The following is a 9993-nucleotide window of genomic DNA, read 5'->3' on the forward strand; positions in this document are numbered from 1 at the left end:
CTACAGACAGAGTGTTTCAAAACTGCTCAATCAAAAGTATGGTTTAACTCTGTTAGCTGAATGCTCAGATCAGAAAGAAGTTTCACAGAATGCTTCTGTGTAGTTTATATTTGAATATATTCCTTTTTCCACTACTACGCTCTTAGCGCTCCAAATGTCCAGTTGTATTTTCTACAGAAAGAGTGTTCAGATCTGCTCAATCAAAAGTATGGTTTAACTCTTTTAGCTGAATGCACAGATCAGAAAGAAGTTTCACCGAATGATTCTGTGTAGTTTATATTTGAAGACTTTCCTTTTTCCACTATTAACCTCTTAGCGCTCCGAATCTCCACTTGCATTTTCTACAAAAAGAGTGTTTCATAACTGCTCAATCAAAAATATGTTTTATCTCTGTTAACTGAATTTACAGATCAGAAATAAGTTTCACAGAATGCATCTGTGTAGTTTTTATTTGAAGATATTCTTTTTCCCAATGTAGGCCTCTTAGCGCTTAGCATGTCCAATTGCAGTTTCTACAGAAAGAGTGTTTCAGAACGGCTCAATCAAAAGTAAGGTTCAACTCTGTTAGTTGAATGCACAGAACAGAAAGAATTTTCACAGAATGCTACTGTGTAGTTTATATTTGTATATATTCCTTTTTCCACTATTACCCTCTTAGCGCTCCGAATGTCCACTTGCATTTTCTACAGAAAGAGTGTTCAGAACTGCGCAATCAAAAGTATGGTTTAACTCTGTTAGCTTAATGAACATATCAGAAATAAGTTTCACACAATGCTTCCGTGTAGTTTTTATTTGAAGATATTATTTTTCCCAATAGAGGCCTCTTAGCGCTCAGAATGTCCAATTGCAGTTTCTACAGAAAGAGTGTTTCAGAAAGGCTCAATCAAAAGTAAGGTTCAACTCTGTTAGTTGAATGCACAGAACAGAATGAAGTTTCATACAATGCTTCTGTGTAGTTTATATTTGAACATATTCTTTTTTCCACTATTACCCACTTAGCGCTACGAATGTCCAGTTGCATTTTCTACAGACAGAGTGTTTCAAAACTGCTCAATCAAAAGTATGGTTTAACTCTGTTAGCTGAATGCTCAGATCAGAAAGAAGTTTCACAGAATGCTTCTGTGTAGTTTATATTTGAATATATTCCTTTTTCCACTACTACTCTCTTAGCGCTCCAAACGTCCAGTTGCATTTTCTACAGAAAGAGTGTTCAGATCTGCTCAATCAAAAGTATGGTTTAACTCTGTTAGCTGAATGCACAGATCAGAAAGAAGTTTCACAGAATGATTCTGTGTAGTTTATATTTGGAGACATTCCTTTTTCCACTATTACCCTCTTAGCGCTCCGAATCTCCACTTGCATTTTCTACAGAAAGAGTGTTTCAGAACGGCTCAATCAAAAATATGTTTTATCTCTGTTAACTGAATTTACAGATCAGAAATAAGTTTCACAGAATGCATCTGTGTAGTTTTTATTTGAAGATATTCTTTTTCCCAATGTAGGACTCTTAGCGCTTAGCATGTCCAATTGCAGCTTCTACAGAAAGAGTGTTTCAGAACGGCTCAATCAAAAGTAAGGTTCAACCCTGTTAGTTGAATGCACAGAACAGAAAGAATTTTCACAGAATGCTACTGTGTAGTTTATATTTGAATATATTCCTTTTTCCACTATTACCCTCTTAGCGCTCCGAATGTCCACTTGCATTTTCTACAGAAAGAGTGTTCAGAACTGCGCAATCAAAAGTATGGTTTAACTCTGTTAGCTTAATGAACATATCAGAAATAAGTTTCACACAATGCTTCCGTGTAGTTTTTATTTGAAGATATTATTTTTCCCAATAGAGGCCTCTTAGCGCTCAGAATGTCCAATTGCAGTTTCTACAGAAAGAGTGTTTCAGAAAGGCTCAATCAAAAGTAAGGTTCAACTCTGTTAGTTGAATGCACAGAACAGAAAGAAGTTTCATACAATGCTTCTGTGTAGTTTATATTTGAACATATTCTTTTTTCCACTATTACCCACTTAGCGCTACGAATGTCCAGTTGCATTTTCTACAGACAGAGTGTTTCAAAACTGCTCAATCAAAAGTATGGTTTAACTCTGTTAGCTGAATGCTCAAATCAGAAAGAAGTTTCACAGAATGCTTCTGTGTAGTTTATATTTGAATATATTCCTTTTTCCACTACTACTCTCTTAGCGCTCCAAATGTCCAGTTGCATTTTCTACAGAAAGAGTGTTCAGATCTGCTCAATCAAAAGTATGGTTTAACTCTGTTAGCTGAATGCACAGATCAGAAAGAAGTTTCACAGAATGATTCTGTGTAGTTTATATTTGGAGACATTCCTTTTTCCACTATTACCCTCTTAGCGCTCCGAATCTCCACTTGCATTTTCTACAGAAAGAGTGTTTCAGAACGGCTCAATCAAAACTAAGGTTCAACTCTTTTAGTTGAACAAACAGAACAGAAAGAAGTTTCACACAATTCTTCTGTGTAGTTTTTATTTGTAGACATTCTTTTTCCCAATATAGGCCTCCTAGCGCTCAGAATGTCCAATTGCAGTTTCTACAGAAAGAGTGTTTCAGAACGACTCAATCAAAAGTAAGGTTCAACTCTGTTAGTTGAATGCACAGAACAGAAAGAAGTTTCATACAATGCTTCTGTGTAGTTTATATTTGAACATATTCTTTTTTCCACTATTACCCACTTAGCGCTACGAATGTCCAGTTGCATTTTCTACAGACAGAGTGTTTCAAAACTGCTCAATCAAAAGTATGGTTTAACTCTGTTAGCTGAATGCTCAGATCAGAAAGAAGTCTCACAGAATGCTTCTGTGTAGTTTATATTTGAATATATTCCTTTTTCCACTACTACGCTCTTAGCGCTCCAAATGTCCAGTTGCATTTTCTACAGAAAGAGTGTTCAGATCTGCTCAATCAAAAGTATGGTTTAACTCTGTTAGCTGAATGCACAGATCAGAAGGATGTTTCACCGCATGATTCTGTGTAGTTTATATTTGAAGACATTCCTTTTTCCACTATTACCCTCTTAGCGCTCCGAATCTCCACTTGCATTTTCTACAAAAAGAGTGTTTCATAACTGCTCAATCAAAAATATGTTTTATCTCTGTTAACTGAATTTACAGATCAGAAATAAGTTTCACAGAATGCATCTGTGTAGTTTTTATTTGAAGATATTCTTTTTCCCAATGTAGGCCTCTTGGCGCTTAGCATGTCCAATTGCAGTTTCTACAGAAAGAGTGTTTCAGAACGGCTCAATCAAAATTAAGGTTCAACCCTGTTAGTTGAATGCACAGAACAGAAAGTATTTTCACAGAATGCTACAGTGTAGTTTATATTTGAATATATTCCTTTTTCCACTATTACCCTCTTAGCACTCCGAATGTCCACTTGCATTTTCTACAGAAAGAGTGTTCAGAACTGCGCAATCAAAAGTATGGTTTAACTCTGTTAGCTTAATGAACATATCAGAAATAAGTTTCACACAATGCTTCTGTGTAGTTTTTATTTGAAGATATTATTTTTCCCAATATAGGCCTCTTAGCGCTCAGAATGTCCAATTGCAGTTTCTACAGAAAGAGTGTTTCAGAAAGGCTCAATCAAAACTAAGGTTCAACTCTGTTAGTTGAATGCACAGAACTGAAAGAAATTTCATACAATGCTTCTGTGTAGTTTATATTTGAACATATTCTTTTTTCCACTATTACCCACTTGGCGCTACTAATGTCCAGTTGCATTTTCTACAGACAGAGTGTTTCAAAACAGCTCAATCAAAAGTATGGTTTAACTCTGTTAGCTGAATGCTCAGATCAGAAAGAAGTTTCAGAGAATGCTTCTGTGTAGTTTATATTTGAATATATTCCTTTTTCCACTACTAATCTCTTAGCGCTCCAAATGTCCAGTTGCATTTTCTACAGAAAGAGTGTTCAGATCTGCTCAATCAAAAGTATGGTTTAACTCTGTTAGCTGAATGCACAGATCAGAAAGAAGTTTCACCGAATGATTCTGTGTAGTTTATATTTGAAGACATTCCTTTTTCCACTATTACCCTCTTAGCGCTCCGAATCTCCACTTGCATTTTCTACAAAAAGAGTGTTTCATAACTGCTCAATCAAAAATATGTTTTATCTCTGTTAACTGAATTTACAGATCAGAAATAAGTTTCACAGAATGCATCTGTGTAGTTTTTATTTCAAGATATTCTTTTTCCCAATGTAGGCCTCTTAGCGCTTAGCATGTCCAATTGCAATTTCTACAGAAAGAGTGTTTCAGAACGGCTCAATCAAAAGTAAGGTTCAACTCTGTCAGTTGAATGCACAGAACAGAAAGAATTTTCACAGAATGCTACAGTGTAGGTTATATTTGAATATATTCCTTTTTCCACTACTACCCTCTTAGCGCTCCGAATGTCCACTTGCATTTTCTACAGAAAGAGTGTTCAGAACTGCGCAATCAAAATTATGGTTTAACTCTGTTAGCTTAATGAACATATCAGAAATAAGTTTCACACAATTCTTCTGTGCAGTTTTTATTTGAAGGTATTATTTTTCCCAATAGAGGCCTCTTAGCGCTCAGAATGTCCAATTGCAGTTTCTACAGAAAGAGTGTTTCAGAAAGGCTCAATCAAAAGTAAGGTTCAACTCTGTTAGTTGAATGCACAGAACAGAAAGAAGTTTCATACAATGCTTCTGTGTAGTTTATATTTGAACATATTCGTTTTTCCACTATTACCCACTTAGCGCTACGAATGTCCAGTTGCATTTTCTACAGACAGAGTGTTTCAAAACTGCTCAATCAAAAGTATGGTTTAACTCTGTTAGCTGAATGCTCAGATCAGCAAGAAGTTTCACAGAATGCTTCTGTGTAGTTTATATTTGAATATATTCCTTTTTCCACTATTAATCTCTTAGCGCTCCAAATGTACAGTTGCATTTTCTACAGAAAGAGTGTTCAGATCTGCTCAATCAAAAGTATGGTTTAACTCTGTTAGCTGAATGCACAGATCAGAAAGAAGTTTCACAGAATGATTCTGTGTAGTTTATATTTGGAGACATTCCTTTTTCCACTATTACCCTCTTAGCGCTCCGAATCTCCACTTGCATTTTCTACAGAAAGAGTGTTCAGAACTGCGCAATCAAAAGTATGGTTTAACTCTGTTAGCTTAATGAACATATCAGAAATAAGTTTCACACAATGCTTCTGTGTAGTTTTTATTTGAAGATATTATTTTTCCCAATATAGGCCTCTTAGCGCTCAGAATGTCCAATTGCAGTTTCTACAGAAAGAGTGTTTCAGAAAGGCTCAATCAAAACTAAGGTTCAACTCTGTTAGTTGAATGCACAGAACAGAAAGAAATTTCATACAATGCTTCTGTGTAGTTTATATTTGAACATATTCTTTTTTCCACTATTACCCACTTGGCGCTACGAATGTCCAGTTGCATTTTCTACAGACAGAGTGTTTCAAAACTGCTCAATCAAAAGTATGGTTTAACTCTGTTATCTGAATGCTCAGATCAGAAAGAAGTTTCACAGAATGCTTCTGTGTAGTTTATATTTGAATATATTCCTTTTTCCACTAATACTCTCTTAGCGCTCCAAATGTCCAGTTGCATTTTCTACAGAAAGAGTGTTCAGATCTGCTCAATCAAAAGTGTGGTTTAACTCTGTTAGCTAAATGCACAGATCAGAAAGAAGTTTCACAGAATGATTCTGTGTAGTTTATATTTGGAGACCTTCCTTTTTCCACTATTACCCTCTTAGCGCTCCGAATCTCCACTTGCATTTTCTACAAAAAGAGTGTTTCAGAACGGCTCAATCAAAACTAAAGTTCAACTCTTTTAGTTGAACAAACAGAACAGAAAAAAGTTTCACACAATTCTTCTGTGTAGTTTTTATTTGTAGACATTCTTTTTCCCAATATAGGCCTCTTAGCGCTCAGAATGACCAATTGAAGTTTCTACAGAAAGAGTGTTTCAGAACGGCTCAATCAAAAGTAAGGTTCAACTCTGTTAGTTGAATGCACAGAACAGAAAGAAGTTTCATACAATGCTTCTGTGTAGTTTATATTTGAACATATTCTTTTTTCCACTATTACCCACTTAGCGCTACGAATGTCCAGTTGCATTTTCTACAGACAGAGTGTTTCAAAACTGCTCAATCAAAAGTATGGTTTAACTCTGTTAGCTGAATGCTCAGATCAGAAAGAAGTTTCACAGAATGCTTCTGTGTAGTTTATATTTGAATATATTCCTTTTTCCACCACTACGCTCTTAGCGCTCCAAATGTCCAGTTGCATTTTCTACAGAAAGAGTGTTCAGATCTGCTCAATCAAAAGTATGGTTTAACTCTGTTAGCTGAATGCACAGATCAGAAAGAAGTTTCACCGAATGATTCTGTGTAGTTTATATTTGAAGACATTCCTTTTTCCACTATTACCCTCTTAGCGCTCCGAATCTCCACTTGCATTTTCTACAAAAAGAGTGTTTCATAACTGCTCAATCAAAAATATGTTTTATCTCTGTTAACTGAATTTACAGATCAGAAATAAGTTTCACAGAATGCATCTGTGTAGTTTTTATTTGAAGATATTCTTTTTCCCAATGTAGGCCTCTTAGCGCTTAGCATGTCCAATTGCAGTTTCTACAGAAAGAGTGTTTCAGAACGGCTCAATCAGAAGTAAGGTTCAACTCTGTTAGTTGAATGCACAGAACAGAAAGAATTTTCACAGAATGCTACTGTGTAGTTTATATTTGAATATATTCCTTTCTCCACTATTACCCTCTTAGCGCTCCGAATGTCCACTTGCATTTTCTACAGAAAGAGTGTTCAGAACTGCGCAATCAAAAATATGGTTTAACTCTGTTAGCTTAATGAACATAACAGAAATATGTTTCACACAATGCTTCTGTGTAGTTTTTATTTGAAGATATTATTTTTCCCAATATAGGCCTCTTAGCGCTCAGAATGTCCAATTGCAGTTTCTACAGAAAGAGTGTTTCAGAAAGGCTCAATCAAAAGTAAGGTTCAACTCTGTTAGTTGAATGCACAGAACAGAAAGAAGTTTCATACAATGCTTCTGTGTAGTTTATATTTGAACATATTCTTTTTTCCACTATTACCCACCTAGCGCTACGAATGTCCAGTTGCATTTTCTACAGACAGAGTGTTTCAAAACTGCTCAATCAAAAGTATGGTTTAACTCTGTTAGCTGAATGCTCAGATCAGAAAGAAGTTTCACAGAATGCTTCTGTGTAGTTTATATTTGAATATATTCCTTTTTCCACTACTACTCTCTTAGCGCTCCAAATGTCCAGTTGCATTTTCTACAGAAAGATTGTTCAGATCTGCTCAATCAAAAGTATGGTTTAACTCTGTTAGCTGAATGCACAGATCAGAAAGAAGTTTCACAGAATGATTCTGTGTAGTTTATATTTGGAGACATTCCTTTTTCCACTATTACCCTCTTAGCGCTCCGAATCTCCACTTGCATTTTCTACAGAAAGAGTGTTTCAGAATGGCTCAATCAAAACTAAGGTTCAACTCTTTTAGTTGAACAAACAGAACAGAAAGAAGTTTCACACAATTCTTCTGTGTAGTTTTTATTTGTAGACATTCTTTTTCCCAATATAGGCCTCTTAGCGCTCAGAATGTCCAATTGCAGTTTCTACAGAAAGAGTGTTTCAGAACGGCTCAATCAAAAGTAAGGTTCAACTCTGTTAGTTGAATGCACAGAACAGAAAGAAGTTTCATACAATGCTTCTGTGTAGTTTATATTTGAACGTATTCTTTTTTCCACTATTACCCACTTAGCGCTACGAATGTCCAGTTGCATTTTCTACAGACAGAGTGTTTCAAAACTGCTCAATCAAAAGTATGGTTTAACTCTGTTAGCTGAATGCTCAGATCAGAAAGAAGTTTCACAGAATGCTTCTGTGTAGTTTATATTTGAATATATTCCTTTTTCCACTACTACTCTCTTAGCGCTCCAAATGTCCAGTTGCATTTTCTACAGAAAGAGTGTTCAGATCTGCTCAATCAAAAGTATGGTTTAACTCTGTTAGCTGAATGCACAGATCAGAAAGAAGTTTCACCGAATGATTCTGTGTAGTTTATATTTGAAGACATTCCTTTTTCCACTATTACCCTCTTAGCGCTCCGAATCTCCACTTGCATTTTCTACAAAAAGAGTGTTTCAAAACTGCTCAATCAAAAATATGTTTTATCTCTGTTAACTGAATTTACAGATCAGAAATAAGTTTCACAGAATGCATCTGGGTAGTTTTTATTTGAAGATATTCTTTTTCCCAATGTAGGCCTCTTAGCGCTTAGCATGTCCAATTGCAGCTTCTACAGAAAGAGTGTTTCAGAACGGCTCAATCAAAAGTAAGGTTCAACCCTGTTAGTTGAATGCACAGAACAGAAAGAATTTTCACAGAATGCTACAGTGTAGTTTATATTTGAATATATTTCTTTTTCCACTATTACCCTCTTAGCACTCCGAATGTCCACTTGCATTTTCTACAGAAAGAGTGTTCAGAACTGCGCAATCAAAAGTATGGTTTAACTCTGTTATCTTAATGAACATATCAGAAATAAGTTTCACACAATGCTTCTGTGTAGTTTTTATTTGAAGATATTTTTTTTCCCAATATAGGCCTCTTAGCGCTCAGAATGTCCAATTGCAGTTTCTACAGAAAGAGTGTTTCAGAAAGGCTCAATCAAAACTAAGGTTCAACTCTGTTAGTTGAATGCACAGAACAGAAAGTAATTTCATACAATGCTTCTGTGTAGTTTATATTTGAACATATTCTTTTTTCCACTATTACCCACTTGGCGCTACGAATGTCCAGTTGCATTTTCTACAGACAGAGTGTTTCAAAACTGCTCAATCAAAAGTATGGTTTAACTCTGTTAGCTGAATGCTCAGATCAGAAAGAAGTTTCACAGAATGCTTCTGTGTAGTTTATATTTGAATATATTCCTTTTTCCACTACTACGCTCTTAGCGCTCCAAATGTCCAGTTGCATTTTCTACAGAAAGAGTGTTCAGATCTGCTCAATCAAAAGTATGGTTTAACTCTGTTAGCTGAATGCACAGATCAGAAAGAAGTTTCACCGAATGATTCTGTGTAGTTTATATTTGAAGACATTCCTTTTTCCACTATTACCCTCTTAGCGCTCCGAATCTCCACTTGCATTTTCTACAAAAAGAGTGTTTCATAACTGCTCAATCAAAAATATGTTTTATCTCTGTTAACTGAATTTACAGATCAGAAATAAGTTTCACAGAATGCATCTGTGTAGTTTTTATTTGAAGATATTCTTTTTCCCAATGTAGGCCTCTTAGCGCTTAGCATGTCCAATTGCAGTTTCTACAGAAAGAGTGTTTCAGAACGGCTCAATCAAAAGTAAGGTTCAACTCTGTTAGTTGAATGCACAGAACAGAAAGAATTTTCACAGAATGCTACTGTGTAGTTTATATTTGAATATATTCCTTTTTCCACTATTACCCTCTTAGCGCTCCGAATGTCCACTTGCATTTTCTACAGAAAGAGTGTTCAGAACTGCGCAATCAAAAGTATGGTTTAACTCTGTTAGCTTAATGAACATATCAGAAATAAGTTTCACACAATGCTTCCGTGTAGTTTTTATTTGAAGATATTATTTTTCCCAATAGAGGCCTCTTAGCGCTCAGAATGTCCAATTGCAGTTTCTACAGAAAGAGTGTTTCAGAAAGGCTCAATCAAAGTAAGGTTCAACTCTGTTAGTTGAATGCACAGAACAGAAAAAAGTTTCATACAATGCTTCTGTGTAGTTTATATTTGAACATATTCTTTTTTCCACTATTACCCACTTAGCGCTACGAATGTCCAGTTGCATTTTCTACAGACAGAGTGTTTCAAAACTGCTCAATCAAAAGTATGGTTTAACTCTGTTAGCTGAATGCTCAGATCAGAAAGAAGTTTCACAGAATGCTT

This window comes from Symphalangus syndactylus, chromosome 24, assembly GCF_028878055.3.
Source record: "Symphalangus syndactylus isolate Jambi chromosome 24, NHGRI_mSymSyn1-v2.1_pri, whole genome shotgun sequence".
Lineage (NCBI taxonomy): Eukaryota > Metazoa > Chordata > Mammalia > Primates > Hylobatidae > Symphalangus > Symphalangus syndactylus.